This window comes from Artibeus jamaicensis, unplaced genomic scaffold (genome assembly GCF_021234435.1).
Source record: "Artibeus jamaicensis isolate MK-2021 breed Jamaican fruit bat unplaced genomic scaffold, CSHL_Jam_final contig_384, whole genome shotgun sequence".
Classification (NCBI taxonomy): domain Eukaryota; kingdom Metazoa; phylum Chordata; class Mammalia; order Chiroptera; family Phyllostomidae; genus Artibeus; species Artibeus jamaicensis.
The window spans coordinates 13,265,792-13,274,762 of record NW_026521810.1 but is presented as its reverse complement, the minus strand read 5'-3'; the positions used below and the strand labels follow the sequence as shown (position 1 = coordinate 13,274,762).

The window sequence follows — 8,971 nt, the reverse complement described above, 5'->3', positions numbered from 1 at the left end:
TTAGTTAGCTTCATAGTTTGATGCCTCATCCAAATGTTCTACAAGATCTGGAACATCCTCCTCCTCATCATCAATGTCTTCTGGTTTTGGTGCTTTGCTATTCAGCACTTGCCGAGGAAACTGTTCAGCTAACTTCCTAAGACTTGTTAGTCTGTCAGCACCAAAAACCGACTTAATATTCCAGGAAGCATTTCTGTGATTGGTCTGACTTTTGCGTGATTGGTAATTCAAAGGCATTGGCAGAAAGGGAAGCTTGGACTTTGGGATTGTTAAAATGAATAACTGTTCCATCATCTTTAATCATGTTTGCCTCTTCAATACCAGCTACGTTATCCACAGCCAGTTTTTTAGAGAACTCTGAAGTTTTTTGTCATCAGCTGTGGCTGTTCTATGCACTGCCTTTTTTTTCTGCGAGCTGTAACCCTTGCCCCCTAGCCAGACCTGAGCCTGAAGTTTGGCTAACTTTTCTTGATTCATGCTCTTGGGAAATCCAAAGCAGGGAGCGTCTTCACATGCCAGCACGCAGCAAGAGCAAGATACCTCCAAAAAAGCTTTTCTTGCAATGGGATGTTTCTTACACTCGTGAGTCTTTTCTATGTTAGTAAATATATCCAAACACTAGAAATACTCTTGCCTACGCAAGAGTGCCTGTGTATCAAGGATTCTTCAGTTTTAGCTATGCCTCCTCCCAGCTTGGGAAAGGAAAAGTGCTTCATGCTCAATATTGGCTTGTACAATAGAATCCATTAGTTTAATCATTTAAACAGGTGTGTGTATGTCAAGTGCAGAAAGTATTTGCCATGTGGTATGGCACCTCAGTGATGTGATGGAATTTTTTAAGTGCCATGCATTGAGGAAAGAGGGTCCTTGGCCTCCCGGATCTTATGAACTACTGATAGATGCAGAAGTGTAGAGGGCCAGGACCCGGTAGTGAAGGAACTCCATCAGTGACTTAACTACTGGGATATAATGGGAGGGAAGAGAAGGAAAAGGTGCAGTAAGTTGTGTATTTTTAAGGCCCAGTGTGGCTACAGGGGGATGAAAGGTAGTTGGAGAGGGGACAAGGTTAGAGCCAGGTAGGCCAGTACAGTAGGCAGTTAAGATGAGTTGTTAGTATTTGTTGAGCGTTGTAGTTCCTGGGGGTAGAGTGGTGAACAACACAGACTTGGCTTCTACTCAGTGAAGATCAAGATAATGCCAGAGTGAGAAATGCAAGGAAAATATAGCAAGTTCATGCTCTGAACCCTTTTGCAATTTGGAGAAGCATCAGTGTGTTCTTTCTCAAGTGATGGGCTTTCTTGCTCTAGTCTGAAATATTTTCCTCTTCTTGCTGCCTACATTTTCTAGGATGGCATATTTCTAACTTCAGCATACTCTTCTTACACATATTGGTCTCCTGCATGATGTGGCTTGTGTGACTTGCCAGTTTCCAGTTGGGGTTGGAGTTTCTACTCCATCGGAAGATGACATTCAGCCGCCATGCAAGTGCGATTCAAGTAAAGGATTTGGGTGTCATTTTTCCTCTAAAGCAAAAATGTTCCTTAAAAGGAAACGTTATTTGTCAACACTCTAATCATTTCTAGAGCTTTGCCCTTCTGAACAGATTAGAACTGCATTTTAGGTTTTCTTTCATTCTTAAGCACAAGACCTGGTTGCTTTCAGTTATTTTACGTAAGTAAGCTAGTCGGCCCTGAAGAGGAATCTCATGGGATATTACTAAATTGTGACAGTTTTGAGAGGTAGTCCAGTAAAGTTGGGCCGAGGGCCTTTGCCTCTGCTAGTGTGTACCAGTTAGCGGCCTGTGTGGAGTAGGCGGTCTAGGACCTGTGTGGTGACTTCATGCCAGCAGGAGCCCACGTTCCCAACCTTCTGCTTCACAGCCTTAACACGTAGCCTCAGTCTCACCTCAGTCTAATCAAAACTGTTCCCAGAATGAAGGAGAAGGGGGTGGGGTAAGAATAACCTTGCCGAGTTAGCCCCTTTAAGAGACTTTCCAAGAAGCACCACCCAGCAATATAAAGCCACACTTGGCTGCAAGGAAGTCTGGGAAATATTGTCTCTTAGCTGGGCACATTGCCACCTGCAATAAAACAAGTGTTCTGTAAGTAAGAAAGGGAGAATGAAGTTAGCAAAGCAACTTGCACTCTTTGCCACACTTAACTGTGCATCTCAGCCAGGAAACAATGACATTTCGTTCACGTAATGGAACTAAGCCATCAGCACCGGTCATCAGTGCAGCTTTTCACCTGCCCTGAGATGTTCGAGCATGTGAGCTCACTGACATATTTCCAGCCGCATTTCTTAGACTCTGGTGGTGTTCGTGTTAGAAGAAGACTCGGCCTGACTTCAGACAGGGCCCTGCCCTTCTCTCCCTCTGGAATGATGCCTTCCCATTTGATTTGATTCCACAGCAGGTGGTGGCCTTTGTTTTCTATCTGGGCTGCATAGGGGGAAAGTTTCTTTGGTTTTGAGGTGCTTATAGGTTTTTAGAGCATTTTAAAATGTTTTATTCACCTAATTTAAAAATTAAAAGCAGACTATAGAAAGCTCAATATAGCAGAGCTATATTAATAATAATATAGAATTGGACCAGTGGGCCAAGTACTACGCCTGACAAACTCAGGGGAGGCCCACGTGGTGGGCCCTATGAACCCAGAGACCCCCCCCATAAAAACACACAGGTGGTCTGAACATATCGTGATGGGAAGTCGCATGCTAGGCCTGTTGCTTTATTGACAAAGGTCAACCTTTACCTTTGAAGTTGTCTGTTGTCTGTGTACATGTAAGATAACATACCTTGGAAACGTCAGAGTAATCTTTTCCAGAACCCTTGAAGTTACAGCCACCCGCACCAGAGCACGAGACCACATCGTTATCTTGTCCACATACCATCTCTCTGTGCTGTAAATGGCAATGATTCAGTATCCTGGACCGGCCAATGTAAAAGAAGGATGTGTCTCTCTGTTCAGCTTTTTATCCAATCCTAGAGGATTTCCCTGCTTTGCTTTCTCCTGCTCGCCGATGAATTTAATGTAACCTCCCTTGTTTCCTCCTTTGATTCTATTGTATAAAGTAAGCTGCATAACTGCCATGTTTTGGAGCATTTTTTCAATCCATTGAGATGTTGCTTTCTAGCAGTTGTCTTCGGTTTTGCCCTCTTCTAAGACTTCTTAGTCTGGAAGTTCTTTTATCAACAGGATTGGACCTAAGCCCTGGCTGGTGTGGCTCCGTGCACGGAGCTCCAGCCACCAACTGAAAGGTCACCATTTTGATCCCAGTCAGGGCACATGCTTGGTTTTTGGCCAGATCTCCATTTGGGGGTGTGTGAGAGGCCACCAATTAATGTTTCTCTCCCCCTCTTTCTCTTCCCTCCCCACCCTGTCTAAAATAAATGTATTTATTTATTTATTTATTTATTTATTTATGTATTTATATATTTATTTCTTAAATATGAAAGAAAGGGTTAGACCTGAGTTGAAATCCTGGTGCCACCAGAGTCTAGTGTCATCTTGGGCAAGTGATAGAAATTTTTTATGCCTTAGTTTCCTCCTCTGTGAAGTAAAGTAATAGTTCCTACCTCATAATTTTTTTCTAAGATTATGATTAATTTTATTTTTTAGAGAGGGGGGAAGGGAAGGAGAAAGGGAGAGAAACATCAGTGTGTGGTTACCTCTCATGTGCCCCCAACTGGGGACCTGGCCTGCAACCCAGGCATGTGCCCTGACTGGGAATTGAACCGGTGACCCTTTGGTTCGCAGGCCCGCACTCAGTCCACTGACTTACACCAGCCAGGGCCCTGTCTCATAATTCTGACAAGGCCTAACTGAGATACCTGGCCTGTGGTGAGTGCTAAGTAGCAGGTAGCCATTATTAAGTCATTAAAACATAAGACATCACATCTGAAGCTCACAACTAAGGGAGAGCAGAAAACAGGAACGTAACAGGTGTGCAAAGGTAAGACATGCCTGAAGGGATGGGGCCGAGGTGGCAGAATGGCGGAACACATGCTCTTTCTGCTCTGCCGGCCCTCTCCGTCTGCTCAGACACCGTAGAGCTCTCTGGTGCACACACAGGCACGGCCTGCCCAGCTCAGTGGGGGGTGGTGGTCAGGAGGCAAGGCTGAGGGGAGCTTCAAATGGCCTGGCGCAGAGGTTGGGCCCTGGGACTGAGCTCTTGTGAGACGCGTGAAGGGTTGTCCTCGAGGCACTGGGACACTGAGGTCGCTGGGTATACACAGTAACGTGTAGCCACTGAGACCGAGTACCAGGTGCACTTTTTCAGAAAAAAAAGGGAAATATTAGGCACAGGTGGCTGCATTCACTGTAATTGGTATGACACTCGTTTTGAAAAATTCAGTACAATTAATTTATTCAGTGTTATTTGTTACTGTGTTTTAGGATCTGTGCTAAGCACTTTGATAAAATACATATAAGCCTGCCGGTGTGGCTCCGTTGGTTAGAGTGTCGTCTTGTAAACCACAAATGTCATGGTTTGATTCCCAGTCAGGACACGTACCTGGGTTGCAGGTTTAGTTCCCAGTGTGAGATGCAAGGGATCAATATTTCTCTCTCACACTGAGGTTCCTCTCCCCTTCTCTCTCCCTCCCATCCCCTCTCTAAAATCAATAAGCATGACCTCGGGTGAAGATAAAGAAAAAACATAAAGCTCATATATTCTTCCCACCACCCCATAGTGGTTGGGAGTATTATTATCCCCATTTTACAAGTGGGGACACTGAGGTATCAAGACATTAGGTCACTTGCCAGAGAGCACAGTTACTAAATGGAGCCTGGATGCTGCTCTCAGAGTCTCTACATTCAACCTAAGACAACCAGGGCCTCCTTTGTTTCCCTTTGGCGGAGAAACGCCACTTTTACGAGCAGGTGTAGAGGCGCCTGTCCCAGGTGGTCATGAAATCATGTGCTGGGCAGGATTTGCACGCAGGCAGAGGGGAGCGGGGAGGGGCAGCTTCTTGCTGGTAGGAAAGGGAGACCTATTTCTGATCCACCGGGTGAAGAGTGGCAGGGGATTTCCAAGTGCAGGGTGGGCTCTCTTAAGAGCTGTTGAACAGCTGGAGGAGAAAAAATGGCAAATGTATCTGCTTTATTTCTTCCACGAATAGGATATGGTTTTATTAAATGAGTGAAGGTTTGTTAAATGAACCACAGTGAGGCTTGATTTCAGATGTCTGGTACTAACTTTATAGCATGATAGAGAAGTCATTTCTCAACTTCCTGTTTTTCAGGGTCCAAAAAAATGCGTCGTGGGCATTTTCCACATAGAAATATTTAAAGAAACAATGCTTGAGGCTAGAAATAGGCAAGTGAAATATTAGTCTTGGGCCTGAGGCTGCCGGCTTTGCACAGTGGGTGCTCCTTCTGCACTTGTAGAGCAAGTGGGTAGAATGTCTGGTCACCAGCGAGCCCCCTGAGCCCCCTTCTAAGCCCCCTTCTAAGTCCACAGCCCATGTTATCGTGCTTTAGGCCTCGTGGCCTGCAGATTTGTTTTCTGTTTTCTGCCCGGTTCTGAAGGCCGATCTAATGAATACTTTTTCCTATGTTGATACTTTTAATCTCCAAATGATTGTTTACTATTTTATTGATGATAGTAAGTGAAACCCTTTTTTAAAGAGTATGAAGAAAAAGTAAGTACTTCACTGTCTTTGTAGCTTCCGCAGCATGTCCCCTAGCTGCTCAGTCAGTGCCTGAGCTGTATGTGCACGAGGAAAGTGCTGCGTGTGATGGAAATGCCCTTTTCCTGTCTTCACCCTCGCCTGGGTTCCTCTCCACGCCATCTTCGCAGGTTTCCTGCACGAATAGGCCAGTGCCGGTACAGGAGGTTCCTCCTCACTCTTTCTAGGGAACCCAGAGAGCAGCCCAGAGCCCAAGCCCTGCTTCCCCTTGAGCCTCAGAACCTGCTGTGAGCGGAGCCTCTGACCCTGGGGTGTCACGGCCCCTGGATCTGGTTGGCTGGATAGATTCAGGGAGGAGGGGGCAGGAGCAAGACTTTGTCTCACAGGAAATGTTAAAAACTTTCACAGCCAAAAAGCTTTTCTGAAAGAGTTTATTGTGCTACATGCTAGCAGGACAAGGGACTGGGCCCTGGGACACATAGCCTGAACCACCGGCAACAGCACTGGATGCAGGAGACCAGGGCAGCTCCTGGGACGCACTGCCCTGGAGCTGAAGACATTACGGTTTTGGGGGAAAAGGTGGAAGTTCTTTTGAAAGAATTTGCATTGGGTATAGATAAGGGAAAAGGTGAAGTGGGGTCAGTTCTAGGATAGGTGCACATAAGGAAGAAGTGTTTACTATCCATTGCTCTGGGCAGCAGTCAGAAAAGTTCACACATAAGCAGGAAGTGTTGGCATCTCACAGTCTGGCTACTTTTTAGGCAGCTGCCCTCTGCTGATGCAAAGCTCCAATGTACAGTCGGGAACATGAGCGGTCTTCTCTTAGTTGGCCGAGCTATGAAATGGGAATTACTCTTGCCTCTACTAGTCTCTGGCCTGCTATGGTTTAATTTAGGATATATTAGACTCTTCCTCTTATTGGACGTTTTTTAGCTTTCACTTCTGCTTTCTGTTACTTGGGGTACATTTTCCTCTCACTTTCTGTTCTGTAAAAGTATTTGAGTTTTACCAGTTAAGGTTGCAAAAGGCAGTATGTGGAGGGTAGGAAAAGTTCTGTTTTTGACCTGGTGCTAGCTGTATATGTTCACTTAATGGTGTCTTGGAGCTTACACTTATGGTCTGTGTGGTTTTCTCTACATTTTATCCCAGCAAAAAGAATGGAGACTTTGCGATGTAGCGCAAGAGGAGTGTCAGGAGTATCATGTTACAAAGGAATAACAGCAGGAAAGATGGTGATGGACACCCTGGCTGGTGTGGCTCAGTGTTGAGTGTTGTCCTACAAACAAAGTTTGCGGTTCAATTCCTATCAGGACACATCTGGGCTGTGGGTCAGGCCCCTGGTTGGGGGTATGTGAGAAGCAACCTGTAGATGTTTCTCTCACACAGCAAGGCTTCTCTCCTCTTCCTCCCTCCCTTCTACTCTAAGAATAAATAAATAAAATATTTTTTAAAAAGAAGAAAAGAAAGTGATGGAAGAAGAGGTTAATTTGTTTTAATTTATGTGAAAATGGGGAGTCCAAGGTGGAGTGACTCAGTAATTTCACTTCTGGGTATTTATCTTAAAGAAACAAAGATGTGGGGACTTCCGCCAAGATGGAGGCATAGGTGGAGACGCCGTGCTTTCTCACACAACCAAGTTTAGAGACAATTAAATATTAGCAACAGAAAACACAGCCAGAACACAGAAAATTGAACTTTTCGAAAGTCTGTTAACAACAAATTCTTCAGCCTGACCGGTAAGGGGCGAAACCAGCAGCTGGCGGAGCGGGGTTGCACAGGAAAACTCGGTCAGAAGGACTCAGGCCGGAATCCAGGCGCAGGGTGGGACCTAGTGAGAGACCGAGCAAGCGACCAAGCAAGCAACCGCGGGGAAACAGCCAGGGAGCAGGGCTGCGCGGGTTGACTGTGGTCGCACATTCGTGCTCGGATAGACAAGCGAGGGAGTGGGCGATTGGATGGGACCCAGCAGGTCCCAGCTATGGGACCATGCCCCCACATACAGCATCACAACCCAGCGACCTGGGAGTCCAAGGCTCCACTCCTCATACTTAACAGGCACAAACAGACCGAAAATGGCTCAAGAAGATCTCAAAGCCCCAGAGCCTATAAATCTAAGCGATGAAGAAATAGCACAACTCTCAGATGCACAGTTTAAAAACTGGTGATCAGCATCCTCACAGAACTGGTTGATTATAGTCACAAATTAGAGAAACATATGAAGACAAAACTAATTGAAATGAATGGAATTGCACAGGAAACCAATAGCGATGAAAAGGAAACTGGGACTCAAATCAATGGAGTGGACCAGAAGAAAGCAAATAATGGCCAAACAGAAAAGAGTGAAGAAGCAAGAATTCGAAAAAAATGAAGAGAGTCTTAGGAACCTCCAGGACATCTTTAAACACTCCAACATCCGAATTATAGGGGAACCAGAAGGGGGAAAGGAACAGCCACCAGTGGAAAACTTATTTGAACAAATAATAAAGGAGAATTTCCCCAATTTGGCAAAGGAAATAGACTTCCAGGAAATCCAGGAAGCTCAGAGAGTCCCAAAGAAGTTGGACCCAAGAAGAAACACACCAAGGCACATCATCATTACATTAGCCAAGAATAAAATGGAGAGAATACTAGAAGCAGCAAGAGATAAGGGGACAGTCACCTACAAAGGAGTTCCCATCAGACTGTCAGCAGATTTCTCAAAAGAGACCTTACAGGCAAGAAGGGGCTGGAAAGAGGTATTCCAAGTCATGAAATCCAAAGACCTACAACCAAGATTGCTCTATCCAGCAAAACTTTCATTTAGAATGGAAGGACAGATAAGGTGCTTCTCAGATAAGATCAAATTCAAGGAGTTCATCATCACCAAGCCCTTATTATATGAAATGTTAGAGGGACTTACCTAAGAAAAAGAAGTTAAAAAAAACATGAACAGTGAAAGGACAACAAACTCACAGTTATTAACAACCACACCTAAAACAAAAGCAAACTAAAAGGACAGCTAGATCAGGAGTGGAAACATAGAAATGAAGATCTCAAGGAGGGTTAGCAACAGGGGAGTGGGAGGAGGAGAAGGGGGGAGAAGGTACAGAAAACAAGTAGCATAGACAGTAGATAGAAAATAGATGGGGGGCAAGAATAGTATGGGAAATATAGAATCTAAAGAACTTGAGACACATGGTCATAAACTAAAGGGGGGTAATGGTGGGGCGGGGGTAGGGTGGAGGGGAATGAAGGGGGGAATAGAACAACTGTAATGGCATAATCAATAAAAAATAAATTAAAAAAAGAAACAAAGATGTGTACACAGTTTTAGTAGTGCCGTAGAAGTGGAAAATTGGA

The 8,971-nt window shown here is 45.0% G+C and overlaps 1 pseudogene; it reads right to left on the bottom strand.

Moving 5' to 3' along the window:
• Positions 1–477, bottom strand: LOC119034508 (transcription factor BTF3 homolog 4-like; annotated as a pseudogene).
• Between the last annotated feature and the right edge of the window lie 8,494 nt (positions 478–8,971).